This window comes from Capsicum annuum, chromosome 9, assembly GCF_002878395.1.
Source record: "Capsicum annuum cultivar UCD-10X-F1 chromosome 9, UCD10Xv1.1, whole genome shotgun sequence".
In the NCBI taxonomy this organism is placed as follows: domain Eukaryota; kingdom Viridiplantae; phylum Streptophyta; class Magnoliopsida; order Solanales; family Solanaceae; genus Capsicum; species Capsicum annuum.
Window position 1 is genome coordinate 183,828,998 of NC_061119.1, and position 27,579 is coordinate 183,856,576.

Genomic DNA, 27,579 nt, shown 5'->3' on the forward strand with positions numbered 1-27,579 from the left:
TAAATTTTAAAATGGATTTTGTTACAATGGGAGTCATACCACCTTATTTAATGATTTATGAGATTTTGGAACTGAATGTTCTATTTTGGATATTAGACAAATGATGATCCCAGTCCATTATTAATCCACTGTTTTACCACACTATTTACTTCGGTTGAATAAGATTTTGATCCTTTCAATGCTATGACACTGATTCAGTCCGAACTTGATCTCAGATAATGGATTTAGAGATTATCACTCTTTGTCTCAGTTTAAGTCTAGGCACATATTATATTTATATCTCTCAAGTACTGGATGGAGTATATCAATTATAATGGTTATTGGAAGTCCTGAATCAAAATCAGGCAGCGTATACGGAGAACTCAAGTCCCTCATATGCTCCTTGGTCTGTGGGCTGCAATACCGGTGAAGGAAAATCACCTTAGGTCCCACCTATGTGAGTTGTAGAGATAGAGGAGGTGTTTACACTCGTTATATTATGGCACTTGGATTGGACATTGTATTTTAGGGTTATATTTTATTCATTCATTCATATGCCGTGCTTATCACCAGTTATTGTTTGTTCGGACTAATCGGCTAATTTATTGTTAGTTATTATGGCAGTTCGTGGGAGGATGGTCCTTGACTGGCACTCAGGGTTCCTTGAGGTGTGAGGTTGGATCCCTCTAGTTATTATCTTGATTTTAGTCCGATATATATGCGCATATCAATACATCTATATATATCTATATATCTATATATATATATCTATATATATATCTATATATATATATATACTAGTTTAGATATACGCGTCTTGCACGTGTACCTCACTTTAATGAGTTCAAACATTACACTAAATAGGATATTTGTTTAAATAATAAAGATAAATATAATAATTAAATTTAATATATTTTGAGTATGCAAAGATAGAGAATTTATTTAGTAAACCTAACCTTTACCAAAAATACTTTTAAAAGTCGATCAACATTTATCTACCATATGTAAACTGCAATAAAACAATACAATTAAATCTAATCTTTACACACAAAAATTTTCTCAAAGTCGTCTGACACTCATCTACCACCTGTAAACTATAACAAAATAATACAATAATAGAGATATCAAAATAATACAACTAAACCTAACCTTTAAATAAAAAAAATTCTCAAAGAAGAGATATCAAAACAATACAATTAAACCTAACCTTTACCTAAAAAATTTCTCAAAGCCGACCAACATTTATCTACCACCTATAAACTACAACAAAATAATATGATAAAAGAGATATCAAAACAATACAATTAAACTTAAATTTTACACACAAAAATTTCCCAAAGCCGATCGACATTCATCTATGAACTGCGAACTACCAGAAAATAATAAACTAATAGAGATATTAAGATAATATAATTAAACCTAACCTTTACCTAAGAAAATTTCTCAAAGCAGACCAACATTCATCTACCATCTATAAATTAAAATAAAACAATAAGATGATAAAGATATCAAAACAATACAATTAACCTTAACCTTTATACAAGAAATTCTTAAAAGCCAACCGACATTCATCTACGACCTCTAAACTACAACAAACAATATAGTAGTTATCACAAAGCTTTGATTTTGATCAAACTAATTCTTGTCTGAGCAAAAATTTTGACTCTAAAGAATGACGAATGACGAATGAAAACAAAGAAGATATATATATATACAAACATGTTGAATTCTATTATGTTGACAAAAATAGTCAAGAAGTTGAGGGTTAGAAAATCAAGCATCCATCAATCTGGACATGCAATTGAATCAAGTTAGATGAACATCAACCATATTCTCCCAATAGATAAAGAGATTTAATGAATCTAAAAGTTTACTAAATATATCTAATTCTAAAAGAAGTTTAAGCCACAATGAAATAAACAAAAGTAGATTTTCTAAACATACTAACAAGCTCAATGTGAACCACTCTTAATTAGAATAGTGACACACGGGTTGACCATTCAAAGAAAAGTTCAAATAAAGATTAGCAATAGGGAGAAATACTGGTATCCGAGAAAAGAAGGTTGTACAACACAATAGTAGAAAAAGCATGCATACCATGTGCAAGACATTTTGAACAAAACATCAAAGGCATATGCAGTTCCTATATATTGAGTTATTTGGATTGGCAAAATCTTTCCATGCATCTCGCAAGCAGCAACAAACTGCATCCATGTTGCTGTCTTCAATCGAATGTCTGTTGTTCTCTAGTTTAACGTGTATCTCAATATTTATAGAAGTATTTTCTTAATAGAGTCCTATTATTTGTAGAAGAATTTCCTTAATAGAGTCCTATTTTTCTAATTGAACAGTAGAAAGGAAAATATTAATTAATTCTCCTTTCATATATTTTAGAAATCCCATATATTTTAGGAAGTATAATTAATATAATAAAAAATAATTAAATAATAAATTAAAAAATAGTGAAAAGATAGTTTTCTTTAAAGGAGAGTCTTTTAATGAAAGGCAAAAACTTCAAATCACTTTTCTGAGAGTCTTCATACTTTTAATATTATATTTATATATGGTTGTCACAACCAGAGGGTACCCCCTAGTCGCGACACGATGCTTAAGACCACATGGGAATAGATAGAGAGAGAGAGAGAGAGAGAGAGAGAGAGAGAGACAGACAGACAGACAGACAGATAGATAGATACACATAAACAAGGCTAAATCAAGGATACCACCTAAGTAGTCATGCTAGCATCTTAAGGCCTTCTAATAATAGTGAGAACTAGTGCTAACATAATCAGTGCCTCTAACAATATATCTAAACATAATATAATTATCCATAATAAAGCAATTGTATGAAAAAGGAATCAGAATCATACCCGAATCTCAGTACCACTCCAGTAATCACCATGTCACAAACTAATCATAATAGCAAAAATATTGAAGTAACTACATAGCTCGGACAAATAATACCTAAACCAGGCCCCATAACCCAAAAGGTCCAATCAAGACATAACACACTACGAGCAAAACTCATCACCCATACCTATGTAACCCCTTATATAGCTAATAGATATAGGTGCATACTGGTAATAGGAATGCCCATGAAAGGATAAATGCAAAATGATCCATAATAGCATAACCAATCTAAGTATCATAAAGTAATCTAGTGTGTACACCTCCTCCAACTCAATGGGTTGCAAAGGCAGGACCTACATCAAACTTTCTTATCTGGTACGATGGCCCATGGATTAAGGGTCCTCTAGAGAGTTTGAGAGTATCTATATACACCAACCTGGTCCCGATCTAGAATTTCCAATAACCATCATCATCATCAATCCACTCCATCCAGTACCATATATATACATACATATATATATATATATATGCATGGGCAAAAACCGTGGCTAAAAGAGTGTGAGTCCTTAAATCTATTACTCGGGGTAAACTCTAGCAATAAATCATCATAAAAGTGTAGAAAGGATCAGAATCTCTCTTGATCGAGGTAAATAGTAGTAGTAAAATAGCTGACCGAAATCTATTTCAGTCAAATCTCTAAAATATTATTTATTTTTAGTCTCATAAGTTATTCATTAAGATTGTATGATTTCCATTATGAAAGAATCTATTTTAAAAGTGAAAAGTGGGAATAAATAGAATCGTACCATTTACAGTTTTAGTGAGCATGAATGTACCTAATTTATGCATGCCATCACCAGTATTCAAACAATATGATTATAAGCATCTAAATGTCTATGTGCTGCGGCGACATTCTTTACAAGGATAAGACACTTTTTGGAATCCAACTAATATCATAATCACAGCCTTGGACACAATAATAAATATATGCTACATAACCATATCATAGTCCGAGAAACCATCACAATCCATCGAGTATCATAGTAAACATTATACTAAAGGTTCATTAGTCTCAACTATGCCTAATAGCTAGCAACCGAGGGTAATAGGATCCTAGAATCATAATAAGCATTTCACCTTAAGGGTCAATTACCCTTCTAGCCCCCAAACTCATAAATTAAGCCAAGTCATAGAGTTCTACCAAATACCACATCCTAACATCCCTAACTAATAGAAAACATATATAATACATTATCTTATAAAGAAGAGTAGATAGAAGCCTACCTTGATGCCGAACCACAAGTCCTTGAATCGCCCATAAATTATTCACTTCTGCTATATGATTTTGAAATATCATCATGATATCAAAATAGTAATCTACACATTATTAGGAGTAAAATGAAAGCCATATTTCTATATTAAGGGTAGGGTCAAAATTTTGGTCAAGAACGAACCCACGAGGCCCACAAACAGAATCCAAAATTGAATCCATTATAAGGTCCCTCGAAGTACTAGGATGTGTGCTCAAAAATTGAGCACAAATAATGCATAAATCGAGTCTCAAATCAACTCTTAAAGTTTAGGAATTTAAGACCTAATTTATAAGAATTTACCATGAGCTAGGATGGAAATTAAAGGAAAAATTAATGGTAAATGACCAAGAAGAGTTAGTTTAGCTTACCTTAGCTTCTATGGGTGATGTCCTACTTTTTTCTCTCCTTATGTTCTTAATTTGGTGTGAAAATAGTGAAAGAAATGGTGGAAAATTGAGTAGGGAAAAAGAGGATAAAAGGGCATTAGGTGTCGATAAAGCGGACACCTGGGCGCTAAATCACCTATTACTAAAGTAGCAACATAATAGCTTAAGTGGTCTGGCAACAGAAGCGATTACTGATAAAGCGGCCCCAATGGCGATAAAGTGAGCACCCTTTAGCGGTCATTGACCGCTTAAGCAAACCCCGATCATTGTGTCAAGGTCGATAAAGTGACCCATAGGTGCTAAAGCGGCCCAATAGGTACTTAAGAGGACCTATCAGGTGCCATGCATCATATTCTTAACAAGTCCAAAAAAGACTTTAATGAGTTGCTCAGGATTTGTTAGGAACCCCGTGCACACAAATGAAATATGCCACCATACCGAATTCAACATTCTAGACTCGATAAAACTATCAAAACTTTCATTCGAGATCATTTCAACTAAATATGAGGCCCACACCTATAGTTTTATTTTTCATATAATCCGCCCAATAGCCTAAAACAAGTCTGGAAGACTCGAAATTTGAATGAAGGGTTCCCCTAGACTAAAATCAACATTTTGACTGACGGTGTTGTTAGAATCCTCATTTAAGGTCATATACTAGGTGTGTTGGTCTGAGATAAAATCTGAAACAGTGAAAGCTCCAAAATAGGGAAATGAACCTAAAATCCAATGAACTATTCGATAACTAAACCAACAGTTCAGGTAAGTCATAAATGACTTGTTGCCATTGTGGTAAGGCTTAAAATGCTGTAAATGCATGAAAATTGAGGAAATAAGGGTCATTACATAATTATGATACTTAGAAACAAAATTTACAACATTCTTCTTTATGTTATTCCACCGATACATCTATTTCAAGTCATGATACATTTTTAAAGAGTCGGGATGAACAATATACCTAGAGACGTAGGATTCAGTCACGATCCTCTCTCTCAACCCATCAATATTGGGAACACACAATCTCTCTTGATACTGTAAAACACTATATCCCTTAATCTCGAAAGCCATAACTTTTTATTGACCAGCATCTTCCCCTATATGTATAAGTATGGGATCATTATCTTGCTTCTCTTTTACTTCAGCACCTAGGGATGACTTAGCCATTTTGTGAACAATCACTCTTCTATCTTTAGAGTCCAAAAGTTGGACTCCTAAATTATCAAGTCGATGAATATCCTTTACTAAACCCATTTTTTCCTCCTCAATATGAGAAAAGCTCCTCATGGACAACTCGCTAAGAGCATCAGGAACAACATTAATTTTACCTGGATAATAGTGTAAGCTCACGTCATAATCTTTTAACAACTCAAGCACCGCGTTTGTCTGAAGCTTAGTTCCTTTTGTATGAACATATACCATAGACTCTTATGATTAGTGAATATATCCAGATGCACCCTATACAAATAGTGATGCAAAATTTTGAGTGCAAATACCACAGCCACCAACTCAAGATCGTGGGTAGGGTAATTTTTCTCATGTACCTTAAGTTTCCTAAAAGCATAAGCCACAACTTTCCCATTCTGTATAAGTACATAACCAAGTCCCACCTGACACACATCACAATATACTACAAATCCCTTGATACCCTCGGGGAGTGTCAGAACAAAGGCAAAAGCTAATCGATCCTTCAACTTTTCAAAGTTGCTCTCACACGTATTGGACCACAGAAATTTCACCTTCTTTGAGTCATCCTTGTTAATGGAGTAGCTATAGAAGAAAAGATTTTTACGAACCTCCTATAATAGCTCACCATACCCAAGAAACTCCTAATATCAGTAAGAGTTGTGGCTCTAGGCCACTTCTTCACTGCCTAAATCTTTTGGGGGTCTACTTTAATCCCTTCAATAGAAATAATATGGCCAAGAAAACTCACAGCAGTTAGCAAAAATTCACACTTGGAAAATTTGGTACACAACGCTTGTACTTAAGGGTATGAAGAATAATCCAGAGGTAATTGACATGCTTCTCCTCACTTCATGAGTAAACCACGATGTCATCAATGAATAATATAATGAACAAGTGCAAAAACTATTTAAACACCTTATTCATAAGATCCATGAAGGTTGAAGGGGAGTTAGTTAAACTAAATGACATAGTCAAAAATTTATAATGGTTATACCAGATTTGAAAAGAAGTCTTGGGAATATCAACTTCCCTAATATTTAATTGATGATAACCTGAATGGAGATCAATCTTTGTGAAATATTTAGCACCCAAAGTTGGTCAAAAAGGCCATCAACTCTAGAAAGGGGATATTTATTTTTCACCATAACCTTATTCAAATGGTGATCATCTATGCATATATAAATACACCCATCTTTCTTGTGCACAGAAAGTACAGAATCACTCCAAGAGGAGACACAAGGATAGATGAAACCTTTATCAATGAGGTATTTTAATTGCTTTTTTAACTTTTTCATCTCTACAAGTGCTATTCTATATGGTGGAATAGAAATTAGATTAGTATCTGGTAAGAGAACAATCCCAAAACTTTTCTGTCAGGAGGTATCCCAGGAAGATCCTCGAGAAAAACTTCAAAAAATTCATTGACCACAGGAACGAACTAGAGTGAGGGACTTTCAGCACGAGAATCCTTGACCCAAACCAAATGATATAAATAGCCTTTAAAAATTAAATTTTGGGCCCTAAGGTAAATGATTAACCTTCATTTTGGTACCAAGGAACTACCCTTCTATTCTATGATCGGTTCATTTGGAAAATGAAAAGTGACTTTCCGGGTTCTACAGTCCAAGTAGCATAACAAGAGTGGAGTCAATCCATCCCCAGAATTACATCAGAGTCTACCATATCTAGCTTGACCAGATCCACCATAGTATCCTAAAGAAAAATAGACACAACATATTTACTGTAGATCCTTCTAGCAATAACAGACTCACCCACATGGGTAGAAATTGAGAAGGTTTCAAAAGCCACATAAGGGGTCATAAAATATAGAGTGTAATTAGGATCAAGTAGCACATATACATCATAGAAGAAAATGTGTAACATATCCATGACAGTATCTGATGGGGCCTTTGAATCCTATCGAGTACATAAAGCATATAAAGGGTTACGACCCCTATTTTTTAGCAGTAATCCCCTTTGTAGTTAGGGTTGTAAAAGTAGTAGTTGGGGATTTATTACCCCCAAATGCAGCCTTTGATTAAAGGCATTCATGCTGAATATGGTTGAGTTATCTAAAAAAAAAATAACATACACCCCTACCCATGTGGTAAAACCTATGGTAAAGTTTTCCACGAGTGTTGAAAGTAGAGTAGGATGGAGCTGACTGATTACCCTGCATCCCTAAACCATTATTTAATTGGGGCATTAATTGTTCGCACTCTTAGGTGCAAGCACATTAGCAGATTAATAAGCATGAACCCAAGATTTCTTTTTGGACCAAAGCCTGCCTCTTTTACCACTATGTTGTTAACTCGCATCCTGATCTGCAAGCTTAGCCTTTTTACTCTGCCTTTACCAGTTTCTTGCTTTCACCCTCTACCTATTGCATGTACACTGCCAAACTAGATATATCCATGTCATTATTCAACATAGCCCCTTAAATTAAAGCACCAAATCATTAAAAAAATAGAAGCAAAATTCCCATCTAGGAACTCATTTTACAACGAGAAACTAAGTAAAGTTCAGAGCATACTCCTTAACATTCATCTTTCCCTGCTTCAAGTTCACAAAATCCTCAGCCTTGTCTCCCTTTAATTCCTAAGGAAAGAAGTAATTAAGAAAGGCTTTAGAAAAATCCTCTTAAACAACTGGTTTGGTATCTTCACCCCTATTTACTCCCACTCATCATACCACTAAAAAGTCACCCCTTTCAACTGGTAGGCTGCAAATTCAACCCCTTCAATACAACTAACATGCATCACCCTAAAATCTTTACCATTTTGTGTACAAAATCTTAAGGATATTCCTCAACTTTGGATCTCGTAAAAGTCAATGGGTTTAATCGCATGAACTGACCAACCCGAGTAACATTAGAGGAACCCACAACAGATCCAACATTACCTAAATAGAAACTAAAATTACACAATCTATGTAAGCATATGGATGGTTTGTCTGAACTCAGCATTAGAAACTTTTCCTTGAGGGGCCTGGGTACGAGTGGTATCGATCCTAGGATCCCAGGAAGGACTAGTCGGGGCTAATGAAACCCTAGTAGGATCAGAGGAATTAGAAGCACGAGATTCATTAAGGGTATGCATCCCATGAATAGGCAAACCTCTTCAACATTTACCCTAATGAGGTAGAGGTTCCAGCTAAAGAACTTTGACTGTTAGTTCTTCGTGGAGGCATAATCTGAAATATGAGAAAATTTAGATGCTGAAAGAATTCACTTGAAACTAGACTCTCCAGTACGAACTAGAACATAAACAAAAGAAAAGGTTATTAGATGTTTTGTAGCCTCCCATTTATAAGTGTGACATGATACATACCTATAAAAAGGACTTTACTTAACACGACTTCATAGACACCCTAGGACCTTGAACTATGAATTGGAGAAACTCACATACCAAAGGACATGGCTTATGTTTATTATGATTTGTCTTATGAACACCATACAACAATCAATACAAGTTAATGGATACAATTTGCAGTCATCCTATAAAGCTTGAATCCTTGAGACCTCTCGTGTAGTATATTCCCCTCCTTCCTCCCCCACCCCTCATAGAGTTCTATAGTATTAGGTAATTTCTAGGTATTGACAAGCTTGGAGGCATAAATTACAAGGTTAGTATACACAAAAGAAGATATGTTTGACTTGGAATAAAGAAAAGTACTTTTAGAAAAAAAAAAAAACAAATTTCATAAAGAATTGCAATTTAAAAATTCCACTTTCTCTTGAAATGAGAAGTAGAACGCACTGATTCTACCATGAAGCAATGGATAGGAATAATGAATAAGTACACTAACAACAAAGGTCTAGAAGCATAAAATTTGACTCTCGCCAGTACCTCTAAATATGCCTTGGAACCTTAGATATTATGGTTGTCCATGAAAATGAATTCGAGATGGTGCAGGATCAACTTAATAGAGGAGAGAGTGACTTAGAAGTTGTCTCAATTTTAGGGATAGGGGGCATCGGTAAGACAACTTTGGCTTCAAAAGTTTAAAGGAATCGACTCAATATGTCTCTCTTAGTCCTTTGTTCAAAAGCTACTATATCACAAGAGTATTATGCCAAAAATGTACTCTTGGGCCTTCTTTATTCAATAATGGAAAGACTGATAAATTTTATGAGCAACAAGATGATCGGTAACTAGTAGATAAACTTTAGAAGCTTCTAAAAGGTAAGAGGTACTTGGAATTCATTGATGACGTGTGAACTACAGGAGCTTGGGATGATATAAAATCATGTTTCCCAGACTGTAACTATGGAAGTCGAATAATCCTGACTACACAAAATGTGGAAGTGGTTGGATATGTTGGCTCAAGTAATCCTCCTTATCACCTGCCCCTCATGAATTTTAATGAAAGTTGGAATTTACTGCAGAGAAAAGTCTTTGAGAATGAATGTTCTTCTCCTGATTATGAAAAAATAGGAAACAAATTGCATTAAAATATGGAGGATTACCTCTAGCAATTATTATAATTATCGGACTTCTCTCCAAAATTGGTAAAACATTAGATGAGTGGCAAAGTGTATCTGAGAATGTAAGTTCAGTGGTAAGCACAAATGTTGAAGCCCAATGCATAAGAATATTGGCTTTGAGTTACCATCACCGGCCTTCTCACCAAAAATCATGTTTTCTATACTTTGCCATTTTCCTAGAGGATGAACTAATTTTTGTAGATAAATTTATGGAGTTATGGGCTGTAGAGGGATTTTGAAGGTAGAAGAGATGAAAAGCATAGACGAGGTGGCAGAAACATGTCTAAACAAACTTAAAGATATAAATTTAATTTTCATCAACAATTTGAGTTTCGATGGAAAAATCGAGTGTTGTGGAATACATGACATGACCCGTGAGCTTTTCTTGAGGAAAGCTCGAAACATGAATTTTGGGAATATTTTCAAAGAAAAGAGTGATGTGGAATCCATGCATTTTTCCTATATGAGTCAGAAGATGAACTGATTTTTGTAGATAAACTTGTGGAGTTATGGGCTGTAGAGGGATTTTTTAAGGTAGAAGAATGAAAATCATAGACGAGGTGGCAGAAACATATCTAAACAAGCTTAAAGATATAAATTTAATTTCCATCAACAATTTGAGTTTCGATGAAAAAATTGAGAGTTATGGAATACATGACATGACCCGTGATCTCTGAGGGAAGCTCAAAATATGAATTTTGGGAATATTGTCAGAGAAAAGAGTGATGTGGAATCCGTGCATTTTTCCTCTATGAGTCAACGTCGGATTCGTATCCAATATGCCATGTTCAAGCATATTGTTGAGAAAATATTTGATAGGTATCCTATTAATGAGTTTTGTTCTCTTATCTATTTTAGAGCATATCGGTTCTTCCAAAATTTCCTTTCCAGATAGTAAGAGTACTAGATCTTGTTTTACTAACATGTAGTACTTTCCCCCTTTTGATACTTCATCTATTTCACTTGAGATACCTCGCTTTGACTCTTTATCCTGGCTTAGAGATATGTCAAGAAGAAAATGTCCCCTCATCAATAGACATTCCTCCATCAATATCTAACCTATGTTATCTACAAACTTTTATAACTTCACATGACCGGGCCGTGAAATATACTTTCCTTTTACTATCAAAATTTTTGACAATATCGCAATTGAGGAGCTATGTTTGGACTGAATTACTTGTGAAATCATGAGCGTTTTAGAAAGTTTGGTTTTGAAAATTTGGAACCTCTCTCTAGATGGAATCCTTGGCATTGTATTGGTTCTGACTTCAGACCGTTCCAATTTAAAGAATTTGCAACGTCCTACAAGACTTTTGTAGTCGCAAGGACTTGTATGATGTTTGCTACTTAGATCAACTTGAGGAATTGGAATCTCCCCTTAGTTATCCACTTGTTTCATGCTCTCTATAAAGCATAACACCTTTAGGTCTTCCAAGGTTTCAGACAGAAACGCGACCTTATGGAAATCCTATTCCACCTTTGATCCTATCTCCTCCAGATGCTTTTCCACAAAACCTTAAGAATTTAAGTTTTAGTGGACATTTCTTCTTGTCATGGAAGGATTTGATCGTTCTTGGTAAATTACCCAAACTCGAGTCCCTTGAACTATCATATATTATCGGCATAGATGAGGGATGGGAAGTAGATGAGAAAGGATTTCCTTGTTTAAAGTTCTTGTTACTAGACCATTTAGACATTAGGTACTGGAGAGCCAGTTGTGATTGTAGACACCTAATTTTGTCCCTCCCCGAAAATAATTTTACCGTTTTACCCCATCTTACCACGTATCATATCCGCGTGGTAAATTTTCCACAAAAAAAACACAATAAATAATCACCTCATCATTTTATTTATTTTTTTATTTTTTTATTTTTATCTTTATCCCATTTAATAAATCCTAACAAATTTTATCTTCTTTTAAACATCCCAACAACCTCTCTAATTAAAAGAGGACACATCACCACCCAATACCCTCCTACCCTACCTACCCACATGACCCCCATCATCACTCTCTATAGATGACAAATCCATACATCTTTCTCAAAAAATTGCACACACACACTCATCGTCAATCGGAAAATGCACTTTCCATCACCATAGTCACATACACACACACAGTAGCACACACAAGAACCATAAATCGCACACTACATACAGAAATAGGGTGATCAAGAGAGAGAGAGTCATGAGAGAGAGATAATGCAGGTTTTTAGGAGTGGTTTACTATTCCAGTAATAGACTCATCAAAATCGTCTTCAGTTCGCTATCTTCGATCGGAAACGCATTGAAATTCGCCCGCTCATCAGTTTTCTACCTTTCGTAGTTTTTCGTAGCTTAGGGCTATTTGGTTTCATTGTGTTGTTGGGCTAGGTTCATCTTATTTCCGCGCTTCATCGTTGATATCGGGTTTTTGGGTTTTTGAAGTCAAATTGGATCAACGTCCATGATTTGAATTTCATATTAAGAATTTCCTTCCCACTATTTTGGATCAGTCCGATTATTATTTTTTTGATATCAAGTTCGTTGTTGTGGAGGTTCCCTTCAGAGGATTTTGGTTGTGGATTTTATTTATTACCAATGAAAACAAGTTTCTAGTGAGGTCCATTTCTTAAACCCATCCTCTTTTCTTTATCTTGATTTGTTGAATTGGCTATGATTATGTATTTGTTGTTTATTATTGTTTGATTTTGTTGATGTTTATGAATTCGATGATCAAATTTGAGTGATGTTGAGTTGTTGTTTGATTTCGTTAATAAAGAATGATTGAAAATTGAGGAAATTATGTAGTAAAAGGGAATTTAGGGAGGGAATGGAAAGTTGAGAAAGTGAATATTGCCGTTTTGATTCATTAATGTTGATAAATTCTGTAGTATCATGATAAGACCATTAAAAGCGTAGGCAAAAGATAGGTTGGGTAAGCAAAGTTTAGGATCCGTGATTGTTGAATGATGAAATATTTGTGGAGTGGTTTTGATTTATGCATTGGGATCTATTGTATTCATTTGACCGGGGAATGCCCTAAGGTATTTGTATTGATTTATCCGAGAAATTCTCTGAAGTATCATGTACTTGAAGACGACTCACGATCAAGGCCCGAAACGTCGGGTGGAGAAAGCAATGGAGAATAGTTATGACTAGCCTAGAATATAGTAGGTTTATATTTCCGCATTTTTTTAATTATTTCGGGACTGTATAATTGGACTGAAAACTAAATTTTGGATTGTTTTGTTTGTTTTGCTTGATTGATTATTTTGCATACTTCGGGTGTTTTATACATTTGTAGAGTCAAATTAGCCGCTATGCTCCACCAAGTGACCGTGGTCGAACCACGGGATCGAGGGGTGCCTAACACCTTCCCCTCGATCAACAGAATTCCTTAGTTGGAATCTCTGTTCATGGATCAGTTTTATAGAGTCAAAATCGTGTTGAAAAATAATATCCAAGGGTGACTTGGCATACCCGATTTGTGCCAAGTGGCGACTCTGAGTTTTGAATGTAAATAATCATTTTCGAAACAAATTCTCATCTTTTTTCACTTAATAATAAAATCCTTTCGAACTTAAAATTAATCTTTTTAGAGTGAAAAGGGGTGTGACAGCTCTGGCGACTCTACTGGGAATTTTTCAGAATTCTAGCTTATTTTGGAGTTGTATCGGCTTAGTTTGGCACTATAGGTGTATAGATATTTTGTTTGTGTTGTTTTGTGTTATTGTTTATCATTGTTGAGTGCCTATGTGCTCTTTATTTACAGTTTTTACTTTATGTGTTACCACTTTATATCTAGCATCATGTGCATAACCCGAGTCTTTTTTTCTGCAACAAGTCTGAAGTACACGTGTGTACACGACCTAAAGTTGAGTCACCCTTATTTTTGGAGGGGGATCTGTTGGGTTGTATGGAGTAGGTGGATAGCTAAAGTAATCCACTATCGACCATACGCTCCCCCGAACAGCCTTGTTAGTGGACCCTAGCATAGGTCAGCTTTTAGGTCATGCTTATCTGTATCATATTGAGACCTAGCGGGACCCATGTGGTCCTTTGTAGAAGACTCACCTCTAAAGCATCCTTACGTGCTAAATGTTGCATCTTTGAGGGTAACGTGGCCATTTGACAGACTGATTTAGGCAAAAGCATGTGTTAGAAGTAAAGTGTGTAAGCGAGAAATTATTGAAAAAAAAAGGAATGAAAAAATAAAAGAAAGTGAGTCAAAAAGGGAGTTTTGTAGTTTTAGAGGTTCCTATGGATTTTGTTTTTCCCAATCCAAAAATTCAAAAAGATTTTTTACCTTTTGCATTCATTTACTCAGAAAAAAAACATTAAAAAGATTTTCCCTTTGTCTCGTTTAGCATGCATTCATAATTCAAAAATTTTCAAATGATTTTTAAGAGCTTTTTATAAAAGAAAAATGAAAAATTTGTAGAAGTTTTGTATATTTCATAAAATGAATATACCAAAATATTTTCCTTCATAGTTATTGGTGTCATTTTATATGAAGTATCTAATAAAAAAAAATTATTGACATTGTTCGTCGTTTGTCTTTAGTCGTGTCTCTCAATTCTGGGTTCAGTTTGTTATTTAATCCTTAATTGTCCAATCTGGACGAATTACGCACCCCTGATTCTCCTCTCTCAAGAGTGAGATACAAAGGCAGCCTATTGTGGGTTCGGGGATCTTATTTGAAAAATTCAAAAAAAGATTTTCTTCACTCTTCCTTTAAAAGAGGTGTTTCCTATACATCTTTAAAACAAAATCACAAAAAGATGTTTTGTTAATAGCTTCAAGTCTCATTTTCGTATAAAATTCGAAAATTGAAAACCCAAAAAGACTTTTCTTTAGTAATCATAGGTTTCGTTTTGTATAGGGAGTTTAAACCTGAAAAATGCAAAACAATTTTCGTCAATTCTTTTGACAATTTGTTATTTTTTAAGTTTCTGAAAAAGAAAAAAAAAGGAAAAAGAATTAACTGGCCGTTTTGGCAAGACTTCACGAACTACGCACACCTGATTCTCCTCTTTCGGGGGTGAGATGCATAGGCGACCCTCTTGGGTTCGGTGACCTTTTTAAAAATAAAAGGTTTTGAAAAAAAAGTGTTGAATTCTAACTCATTTGCCATCTCTTGTTCAGTTAGTTTAAGGTGGTTGGTTTGTGGCATTTAGGATGGTCCTCTATATTGCACCAAGTCACTGAGAAAGTTATGGCCAATAAGGATACCAATTTTGTTGTCACTGATCAGATAGGGAGTTCGGGCAATGAGAATTTTGGAGCTAATGAAGAGATTCAGAAATTAAGGCAACAAATGATAGAAATGCATCGAGCTTGGGATAATGGGTTTCCACCTCCTCCATTTCCCGCTAATAATCTTGAATATCTTTCTAGCTTGCCTCCAATTTCACATACACAGTTTCCTATTTATGTTGACACGCCACAACATACATCAGGACCTGCTCCAGGGCAGCAATATCCAAACACTTCCAATATTCATTTCCTCGCTCCTCAACAAAAAAATACCACATACTCGGCTCCACCTGTTGTTCATTCTTTTTCGGCACAACCCCCATCTGAAACTCTTACTTTTAATGTCAATCAAACGGTTATGATTCCTCACTCTACAAGCAACCCTATATTGAATATTTCTAGTGATCAGCATTATGCTCCTGAGCCCACATTTAAGTCGACTGGTCCTTACAGCAAGACTCAACTGCCTGAATTTCCTCTTAACAATGAGAAGCCTGTTATGATAGAAGAACAAGAGAAAATAACCAGAAAATTGAGAAGTTTGGAACTGACTGTGAAAAACTTACAAGGACTTGGGGGGTACAAAAATGTCTCATATAAAGATTTATGCATGTTTCCAGATGTTCATCTTCCTCTTGGTTTTAAAATGCCAAAGTTTGAGAAGTATGATGGACATGGAGATCTTGTATCACATTTGAGACGCTATTACAACCAACTAAGGGGCGCTAGATGGAAGGAAGAATTACTCATGGCATATTTCGATGAGAGTCTTTCAGGGCTAGCTTCAGAATGGTTTATTGACCAAGACATCGACAAGTGGAATAGTTGGGATGACCTGTCTAATGAATTCGTGCAACAATTCCAATAAAATATGGAGTTGATTCTTGATGAGAAGTCCATAACTAATATGAAGAAAAAAAGCATTAAAACTTTCAGAGAGTATGCGATTAGATGGCATGAACAAGCTGCTCGGGTGAAACCGCCAATGAAAGAAAGTAAGATAGTGGAGGTGTTTATTCAAGCACAGGATGAAACATATTATCTACACTTATTACCTATATTAGGAAAGCCATTTATTGAGGTCCTCAAAATGGGAGAGAGTTATAGAACATTGAAAGAGACTACTCAAGCAATTCAAAAAGGTTCGAGAAGTGTCGGAGGGAAGAAGTGTGAGGAATATGCATCTGCCATTATAGTTGGATAACAGGCACGAGCAAGAGGACCACACCATCATTACCAACAGGGTCAAACCCAAGTTTGTTCCCAAGCTCCACAGAATCTTTTCCAAAATCCATTATACTCTATTCTACTACCTCCATATCCAATATACAATGCATAACCCTATGGTCAATTCCCTTCTTACTCACAATGGTGTGTACCCACTCTTCAGAGTCATCCTCAAACTCCACAAATATACCAAAGCTCTTCTAGGCCAGATTTTTGGTCCAAGCTAAACAATGAAATAAGGCAGAAGTCGAGGGATAGCTTCACACCAATTGGAGAGTCATATGCAAGTTTATTCCAGAGATTAGGATAGCAGGGCATGATCACTCCTCTCCTTGGGTATACTCTTGACCCATATTCAAGAAGTTTTGATCCTAATGTACGATGTGCATATCATTCTGATGTTCAGGGTCATAGTATTGAAGATTGTCGTGCTTTGAAAAGAGAAATTGAAAAGATGATTCAAGATAAATCAATTATGGTGCAGAACATTGACTGTAAGGAAAGCTCTAGTCATACTGATATGAAAATCAGTGGCTAAGATGTCAGGCTGAGAAATTGAGAAGTCACCCCTCTCCCTACTAGGAAGAGGTCTGGTAGCTTGTTTTATTTTATTTTTCATTGTCCAAATTATTTCAGTGTTGTAGTTTGGGATCTATCTCATTTTTTCCTTTTGTCATTTATGTTCAAACCCTTCTATCTTTTGTTTCAACTAAATAAAGTTTCCCATTTTTCTTTGTGTTTTAAATATGTGTTGTTTGTTTGTTTTCTTTACATAGCACATTTTATGTTTATTATAGTGATATGACATGCTAGCGGAATTTTTATCCAGATATTGAAATCCAGTTTAAGTATGAAAATTGAATTCGAGGGTTAAAGTTAGAAAAGAGTGCATCTGAGAAAACACGTAGAGTGTTGAGACATTTGATAACAAGTTGAAGCCTTCTTTGAAAACTAAGGCTCTTATTTTGAGAATCACAAGAATAACTTGGTCATCAATTGAAAGACATAGCTCAATTAGGTCAAATAGTGGCTGTGTGAACAGAAAGAAATCATCTCCATAAAATCATGAGTCATTCAATGTGAGGAATGTACAACAAAAGTGGAGTTGTATGCTGAAAAAGTGCAGAAGAAGTAGTGATGCACAGACTCAGTCAAAGTTAATGCTTATAAAGATGTCACAAATGATCTTCATCTCTCATTTTCATATTGCATGATATGTACTTGCATTTTCAAAGATTGATATGATGAAGGCATTTCATTATGCTATCCAAACATTGTGTCATCCTTTGTTTACCCCATTTGAGCTCTAGTCCTATTTTCTTTCATACCCCTCTTTTGGAATCAAGATAAAGTCAGCAAAGCTCAAAAGAAAAGTGTCGAGCAAAACAATAAAGTTTCAAAAAAAAAAACAAATATGTCCAAAAATAAAGAAAAGAGAAGAGTGTCGAGAAAAATAGAGTCAGAAAATTTCAAAGAGAAAAGTCAATAAAAGAGAAAAAATCAGAATCAATCAAAAGAACAAGCTGCCAGAACTACGTGTGACCTGATTCTCCTCTCTTGGGGTTGAGATACGTAGGCTGCCCTACTCTGGGATCAGTCCAACTAAATAAATAATTTTAGAATTGCCCAGTCAAAATAAACTGGGGCATGAGTTGATTCTCATTGTTTGAGTCGATTCTAAAAGTTGTAAGTCCTACCCCATTTCAAGTGTCATTTGGGCTCCATGTTATTTTTTCTTTCTAACCCTATTCAAAATCAAAGTTATAACTAAATAAAGACCTTCAGATCAATCTTTGAGAATGTTAAGGCTAAGCATGCAATGGATGTGATGACACATTTTAGGAACTACTCGTCTTCCTCAGCATAAGAAGTCAGGAGAAAAATAAAAATGAAAGAGTCTTATTGGTGAAAACCCTATTGGTCACCATAAGGTAATGGTAAGTTGAGATAGATAAAAATAAGAGAGTCTTATTGGTGAAAACCCTCACAAGCGCCATAAGGTGATGGTGAGTTGAGAGACAAATGAGAGACGCTTGTTGGCAAAAATCCTTCAATGTGTCACTAGCCGAATGAGCTCTTCGAATGCAATGGGTTCAAGCAAGTAACTTAGTTTCAGAGTCATTAAATCAATAACAATTGGTAAAAAGTTTGGATGGAAAGATCAGGCAGCTTGATCCAAAATGCATGGAATAATCATTAGAGTTGACTGTCATTTCTAGATAAATTTTTCATTTCTTTATTTCAAATGGGGACATTCATTGTCTTTTCTTGACATTCATTGTCTTTTCTTTCTTCTCTTTATTTTTATTTTATTTTCTTTAGTCAGTTGTCCAAATAAAATCATTGTCATTTTTTTATCTTGTCTTTGAGTTAAGTCCATGTCAAAACAAGTCAGAAAAGATTTCAAAATTGGCTACCAGCTTCTTCAATAGTGCAAAGCAAGACAAAAGGCCAACATATAAATGAGACATGATTTTGAGCCGAAAAAGGCATGCAAAAAGTTTTGTCAACCGATAAGTCTGGAAACTCATAGAAATACCAAGGTTCAAAGAGTTTATCTGAAAAACATGACAAAGCAGAGATATTATATCTGTTTCAGAGTCACTCTTAATAATCTGAGTTTGGATCAATGATGTAGCGAGTCAATGACATATGCTAATGGTTGAAAGTAAGATTAATGTGACAGGGCCAAGAGAGATTTCCACAAAAGCCAAAGCCACAAACCATCTACCATGTTTTAAAACTAATAAGTTTTCTTTGTATGAAACAGGAATACATGTTACCTTCGAATCAAGGATTTCAAAGCCTAAACATCAAAAGTTACAATGCCCCACTTCCACAAATGCAGGAGACAATACTGTTGCACAGGATTGGTAATCAAAACTATGGTAAAACTCATCATCCAATATCTCTAGGAGACACACTTCTTTGTTTGGATAATTCAAGAGACATTTGTAAGGAGATGCACTTCCTTGTTTGGGTAATTCAAGTGACATTTGTAAGGAGGCTCACTTCCTTGTTTGAGTAATTCCAGCAACATTTGTAAGGCGACGCACTTTCTTGTTTGGGTAATTCTAGCAATATTTGTAAGGAAACGCTCTTTCTTGTTTGGTAATTCAAGCAAAATTTGTAAGGAGACGCACTTTCTTGTTTGGTAATTCAAACAACATTTGTAAGGAGACGCACTTTCTTGTTTGGTAATTCAAGCGTTATTTGTAAGGAGACGCATTTCCTAGTTTGGGAAATTCAAGCAACATTTGTAAGGAGACGCACTTCCTTTTTTGAGAAATTCAAGCAACATTTGTAAGGAGACACACTTTCTTATTTAGTAATTCACGCGATCTTTGTAAGGTGACACACTTCCTTGTTTGGTAATTCAAGTAATATTTTCAAGGAAACACACTTCTTTGTTTGGGAAATTCAAGCAACATTTGTAAGGAGATGCACTTCCTTGTTTGGGCAATTCAAGCAACATTTGTAGCGACGCACTTTCTTGTTTGGTAATTCAAGCGGTATTTATAAGGAGACGCACTTCCTTGTTTGGCAATTTAAGAGGTATTCTTAAAGAGATGCACTTCCTTGTTTGGGCAATTCAAGCAACATTTATAAGGAGACACACTTCCTTGTTTAGGCAATTCAAGCAATATTTGTAAAGAGACGCACTTCCTTGTTTGGTAATTCAAGAAATATTTGTAAGGAAACGCACTTCCTTGTTTGGTAATTCAAGCAAAATTTGTAAGGAAATGCACTTCCTTATTTGGTAATTCAAGCGGTATTTGTAAGGAGACGTACTTCTTTATTTGGTAATTCAAGAGGTATTTTTAAGGAGACACGTTTCCTTGTTTGGGCAATTCAAGAAACATTTGTAGGGAGACGCACTTCCTTGTTTAGGTAATTCAAGCGGCATTGGTAAGGAGACGCACTCCCTTGTTTTGATAATTCAAGCAACATTGGTAAGGAGACACACTTCCTTGATTAGGTAATTCAAATTTTACTTTTTAGGTAATGCACTTCCTAACTTAAGTCTTGATTCCTAGTAGATGTACTTCTCAGTTCATTCAGTCCCCTTGATTCCTAGTAGATGTACTTCCTAGTTAAGTCAATCCCCTGGATTTCTAGAAAAGGCACTTTCTAGTCGAGTTATTGCACTTAACCCTTAGGAGATGCACTTCCTCGATAATTTTCATTTGTTAGGTGGTACATTTTTTAACTTAAATTTGTATCTCTAGAAGACGCACTTTCTAGCCAGAATTCCTTATTTTAATTCTTGGGAGACGCACTTACTAGTCTTGGTCAATCAATTTTACTCTCAAGAGATGGATTTCTTGGTCAGTGTCTTGATTCATCGTTGCAACAAGCAAATAGTTATGATTAGATCTGACTTTAGCAAAAGTTTTCTGATGGTAAACTAGGGCAAAAATTTAATTCTTGTGTTTGGACTTCACCTTTCTGGCAAATGAAATCTCTTTATAATGATCTTTGTTTGGGATAATTTTCTTTTTAGTTTTGATGTGATTTCAGGAGCCCGCCTGAAGAACAGGGTGAATAAATGAAAAGTCAAGCAACATCGTGAAGAAGTTGAGAGTCAAGCAACATGGTGAAGAAGTTGAAAGTCAAGAAACATGGTGAAAAAACTGAAAGTCAAGAAACAATGTGAAGAAATTGAAAGTCAACAGATTGAAACTTAGAGAACAGGGTGAAGAAACTGAAAGTTAGGCAACAAGTTGAAGAAATTGCAAAGTCAGGAACCCGCTTGAAGAATAGGGTGATGAAACTCAAGTCAAGATTCTAAAAGAAGCTACATATATAGGATTTTGTAATTTCATTTATATTTAACTTGTAATTTTCATTTTTGATGAAATGATAGAGCCGTAGACCAGAACCTCAACAGGGCCTCACTCAACTCTCCAACTTGGTACAGCCCTTCTTTTTCAATCCTTGAACCACAGGGAACTTGATACCTATAGAACTTGGTATAGGTAGATTGTCCTTATTCCTTCTATTTCTTTTGAATAATGGTCGGGACAAAATTCTGTCTGATGTCTACTTCTTTGTCTGAAAACACTTAATGTTTACATTCAAAGGGGGCATGTTGTAGACAACTAATTTTGTCCTTCTCCAAAAGCGGATTTTACCGTTTTACCCCATCTTACCATGTATTCTATCCGCGTGGTAATTTTTCCACAAGAAAACACAATAAATAATTACCTCATCATTTTATTTATTTATTTTTATATTTATCCCATTTAACAAATCCTAATAAATTTTATCTTCTTTTAAACATCCCAACAACCTCTACAATTAAAAAAGGACACATCACCACCCAATACCCTCCTACCCTACCTACCCACGTGACCCCCCATCATCACTCTGTAAAGACGAAAACTCCACACATCTCTCTCAAAAAATCATACACACACACTCATAGCCAATCTAAAAATGAACTTTCCATCACCATATTCACATACACGCATACAATAGCACACACAAGAATCATAAATCGCACACTAAACACAGAAATGGAGTGATCGAGAGAGAGAAAGAGTCACGGAAAGAGAGAGAACACAGGGTTTTGGGAGTGGTTTATTGTTTTGATAATAGACTCACTGAAATCGTCTTTATTTCGCCATCTAGAGATCAAAAATGCACCAAAATCCACCCGCTCATCAGTTTTCTCCCTTTTGTAGTTTCGGAGCTTAGGGCTGCTGGGTTTCTAGGTTTCTGGTTTTCCATTGTGTTGTTGGGTTGGGTTCATCTTATTTTCGTGCTTCGTTGTTGATATTGGGTCTTTGGGATTTCGAAGTCAAATTGGATCAACGTCCATGATCTGAATTTCATATTAAGAATTTTCTTTCCATTGTTTTGGAGCAATCCAATTATTATTTTTTTTTATACCAAGTCCATCATTGTGGAGGTTCCCGTAAGAGGATTTTGGTTGCAGATTTTCTTTATTATCGACAAAAACAAGTTTCTATTAAGGTCCATTTCTTGAACCCATCTTATTTTCTTTATCTTGAGTTGTTGAATTGGCTATGATTATGTATTTATTATTTATTATTGTTTAATTTTGTTGATGTTTATGAATTCGATGATCAAATTTGAGTGATGTTGAGTTATTGTTTGATTTCGTTAATAAAGAATGATTGAGAATTGTGGAAATTATGTAGTAAAAGGGAATTTGCAGCGGGAATTGAAGGTTGAGAAAGTGAATATTGCCGTTTTGATTCATTAATGTTGATGAATTTGATAGTATCATGATAATACCATTAAAAGCGTAGGCAAAATGTAGGTTTGGTAAGCAAAGTTTAGGATCCATGATTGTTGAGTGATGAAATATTTGTGGAGTGGTTTTGATTTATGCATTGGGATCTATTGTATTCATTTGGTCAGGGAATGCCCCGAGGGATTTATATTGATTTATTCGGAGAATGTCCCGAAGTATCATGTACTTAAAGACGACTCACAATCAAGGCCCAAAACGTCAGGTGGAGAAAGTAATGGAGAGTAGTTAGGATTAGCCTAGAATAGAGTAGGTTTATATCTCCGCATTTTTTTATTATTTCGGGACTGTATAATTGGACTGAAAACTAAATTTTGGATTGTTTTGTTTGTTTTGCTTGATTGATTGTTTTTCATGCTTTGTGTGGTTTATACATTTGTAGAGTCAAATTAGTCGATATGCTCCACCAAGCGACCATGGTCGAACCACGGGATTGAGGGGTGCCTAACACCTTTCCCTCGGTCAACAAAATTCCTTAGTTGGAATCTCTGTTCGTGGATCGGTCTTATAGAGTCAAAACTGTGTTAAAAAAGAATATCCAAGGGTGACTTGGCACACCCGATTTATACCAAGTGGAGACTCTGAGTTTTGAATATAAATAATCTTTTTCAAAACAAATTCTTATCTTTTGTCACTTAATAATAAAACCCTTTCGAACTTAAAATTAATCTTTTTTGGAGTAAAAAGGGGGTGTGAGAGTGATCACTTTTCGTTCCTCAAACAACTATTTCTTTAAGGTTTCTTTTATTTGACTCAATCCCTCAAGATTTTGCTGATATAACCACTCATTAATCGATATATGTCTTTGTTCCTCGTCTATTGGGAATTCATCCAAGTAGACTCAACAGGACATGGAAGACAACTATGCAAGTTCTATTGAGGTTCAAAGTCGTTACGCTGGTAAGACGTCTTCGTCCTTGCGTCTACTTCTTATTAATTGTTCCTTGTATTTTTTATTCCTGATTATGGTGCTAAGGCTAAAGCTTGTAGTATAATTATATATAATCTGTTATCTAGTGCCTATCCTGTACATATTATATATCATATATATCACATAACAGGCGCTAATGTGCTATTTAGCAGTTTCATTTCCATGGACTTCCCTTTTGAATGTTCAGAAGCTTTTACTTGTTACTATTATGGCTAATCAGATGTGGGGTTGGAAAAAGAAAAGTCGTTGCTTGATGAACATTAAGCTTAACTGGAAGTATTAAATTTGCAAAGTTATTCTTGTTTAAAAAAGAAAACCTAGCAATAGGCTTTCTGTAATACCCCGTACTTCTACCTAGCTTGAAATCACCCCAAGTTAGTTAGAAACTAACTTTGAAATATGAATCCACTTTTATATATATATGGAATTTGTAAGATTTCACTTTCTTTTCATGTGGAAAATTGAATTAACTTTCCAACGATACCAATTTTGTCCAAATCCGGTATCGGGGTAGAAAGTTATAGCTATTTTACAGAAAGCAGTCAAAACTGCCCAGGTGCGACGATGAGGGCCGACGGACCATCGAGCTAGCGACGGACCGTCACACAAACTATCACAGCAGAGATAGTGAGACCGCTTTCTACCTAAGGGCGACGGCTCAGGCCGACAGACCGTCGAGCTAGCGACAGACCGTCGCCCAAACTATCGCAGCAGAGGCAGTGAACCCCTATTCTGCCTAGGTGCGACGGTCAGGACTGAAGGACCATCGACCCACCATCGCATAGTTCATTTTGTTATTTTAAAGTCATTTTTAAAAGGTTATTTGGGTCTTTTCACCCGTTTAAACCCCTAATTATATCAGACCAAGGCTTATAAGTTCATTATCCATCTACAACATCAAATTAGGGTTTTCTCTCAATGATAATCCCCAAGAACAAGATCCAAATAATTCTTCAATAAACTAAGAGATTCCAAGTTCTTCAAGTCTAGGAACTTCAAGAAACTCACAATCCAGGTATGTCATGTGTTGATTCATGGGTCCCTTTCACCTATGAAGCTCAAGAATCTATTTTCAAAATCCAAGATTTGTGTATTTATGAATGTTCATGATTTAAAATGAATTGAAATTCATGTTCATGATGTTGTGAGGTTTTGATTCATGTTTGAAATTATATATTCCAAGGATTGACCCTAGGATGTGATTATTTCCATAATAATCATGATAAACCCTTAAATGTACACGTTAATGAATATATCCATGATTATTACATGTGTTGATGATTGTATAACCAAAATATGCTCCCCATGTGTTCGATTAAATGCCTATGTGAAGGAAAAGTTCCATACTAGTATGATAATATGAAATCCCCATTCATGTACAAGTTTATGCATGTCAAATATTTGATGAAATGTCTTAGTCAGTGAATTATGGATTCATGTGTTGCCCTTGTAGTGCCTTAGAACTTCTACTTTATGAAATCTCCAACTTCTTGTATTATGGATTGTGATGTTGGTCATGTATTCAAGAAAGTCATGCTTTGTCAGTTTTATGCTATCGAGTCTTGGGGTACTTGTACCCAACAATTTAGTTGTGTGTCTAGAGCCAGTGTCATATTTTCAAGATACTCTCAGCCGAGCCATGTTCATAGAAATTCAGTCAGTCATGTGACTCAGGAAAACTTAGTAAACTCAGTAATCTCAATAGTATTCCATCAGTCAATGGAAATCAGTTAATTCAGTCCAGATGAGTTCAGTAATCTATGTTTAGTGTCTATTTAGATGGGAGTAGGAATTAGCACCGAGTGAACCCAAGGATGGGAACACACACTGTCAGATAAGGATGTGATTCTTAGAAGTCATCCTTCCGTTCCAGAACTATGTAGCCAGCATAGGTTGAGACATCAACATTGTCAAATGAGGGTTGATGAGGTGGATAAAAACTGTCAGATGAGGGTCCCACCATTTTCTTTTGGGGACACTGTCAGATGAGGGTCACCCACAGCTTGTCCTTACCAGTGGCACGGTATTGATACCCTTCCAATTGGGGTTATAAATTAGACCCCAACTCAGCAATATTGCTTTAATTGGGGCATGTCGGTTAGATGACTACTTCCCACAGTTTTAGTATAGAATCAGGAATATTAGATAAAGTCATTTAGTCTCAGTAATAGAACTCAGATAGTTCTATAGGATTCAGGATTGTCAAATACAGTCAACTCAGAATAGTACGAAACTCATCTAGTTCTATCAGAACCTAAACTGTCAGATACAGTCGCTCAGTATCATTTATTTCAGTTATACAGATATCAGTATCTCATGTTATCAATACTCAGACTCAGTAATCATATTATCATGAACTCAGTTATAGCTATTATGTAATCATGCATGTATTCTCACATTCATGTTATGTAGTCAGTTAGTGTAGTTCATGCATGTGAACCTTTTTGTATTCAGCCTACCTCATATGCATACCAGTACTTTCAAACGTGCTGACATATTTGCGCTATGGTTTTTTATACCATAGGTTCAGAAGCACGAGCTCTAGAGCATCACTAGTATTCCAGTTTCAGTAGTCAGAGTTAACAGTGAGTCCTCATCCTTCAAGGACATGACCATTACTTTATTATCTCACTAATTAATTTATTTCAGTAGTTGGAGTTAGTTGGGGACATGTCCCATCAACTCTTTATTCGAATAGTTTAGTCAGTTAGAGGCTTTTTGGACTATCATGTTCAGACAATTTATTTCAGGTTTTGTTTTGGTATTGTGATACCATATCATTCAGAGATTATTTTATCAGTTTTGAACCTTATGGCCTTACAGCCTTTATTTTCATATTTATATGGTATAGTATGCAGTGTTTAGGTACAGTTATCAGTCATAGGTTAGCTTATGGTCTTTTGGGGTCATGATAACCATGTAGCATTCTGGGTACCAGATTTGGGGCGTTACACTTTCACATGGAAATTATACCTAAATCAATAATGTTATTTACCAGAAAATCTTTCAAATATTAAGCAAAAATATAGCCATAAATATAAATTACAGCAGATCTATGAAATAACTAGGCAACTAATACAACTAACATCAACAGTGCCAGAACATAGTGACACAACACAAATAGATTCTTGGGAAATTCATTCCTTCTTGAAACAAGCAGCAGGACACAATGATTCCATGATAAAGAGGTATACCAACAGCAAAAATTTGAAAGCAAAAAATTTGTCCATTGCTAATAAATCTCAACTTGCCTTAAAGCCTGAGAATATGATGGTTGTCCTTGATAACGAATTTGAGATGATGCAAGATCAACCTTCTAGAGCAAAAAGTGAACTGGAAATCATCTCAATTGTAGGTATAGAAGGCATCGACAAGCCAAAGTTGTCTTACGGATGCCCCCATCCCTACGATTAAGACAATTTCTAAGTGACTCTCTCCCCTGGTAAGTTGATCCTGCATCATGTCGAATTCATTTTCATGGCCAACCATCATATTCTCAGGTTCCAAGGAATGTTGAGAGGCATTGGTGAGAAACAAATTTTGTGTTATCAGATCTTAGGTGTTAGTGTACCTGCTCAGCATTCCTATCCAGTCCACTGCTTCTTAGTAGCATCATACATCCTATTGCAGGGGAACTCCAAGTAGCTCTCAGACATTCAAGCTTCCCAATCCGATAAAAAAACTTTGAATTTTCTAAAAATAAATTC

At 35.4% G+C, this 27,579-nt stretch overlaps 1 pseudogene; it reads left to right on the forward strand.

The window, feature by feature from the left end:
• Positions 1–9,550: 9,550 nt before the first annotated feature.
• On the forward strand, positions 9,551–27,286 carry LOC107841266 (annotated as a pseudogene).
• Positions 27,287–27,579: the final 293 nt, after the last annotated feature.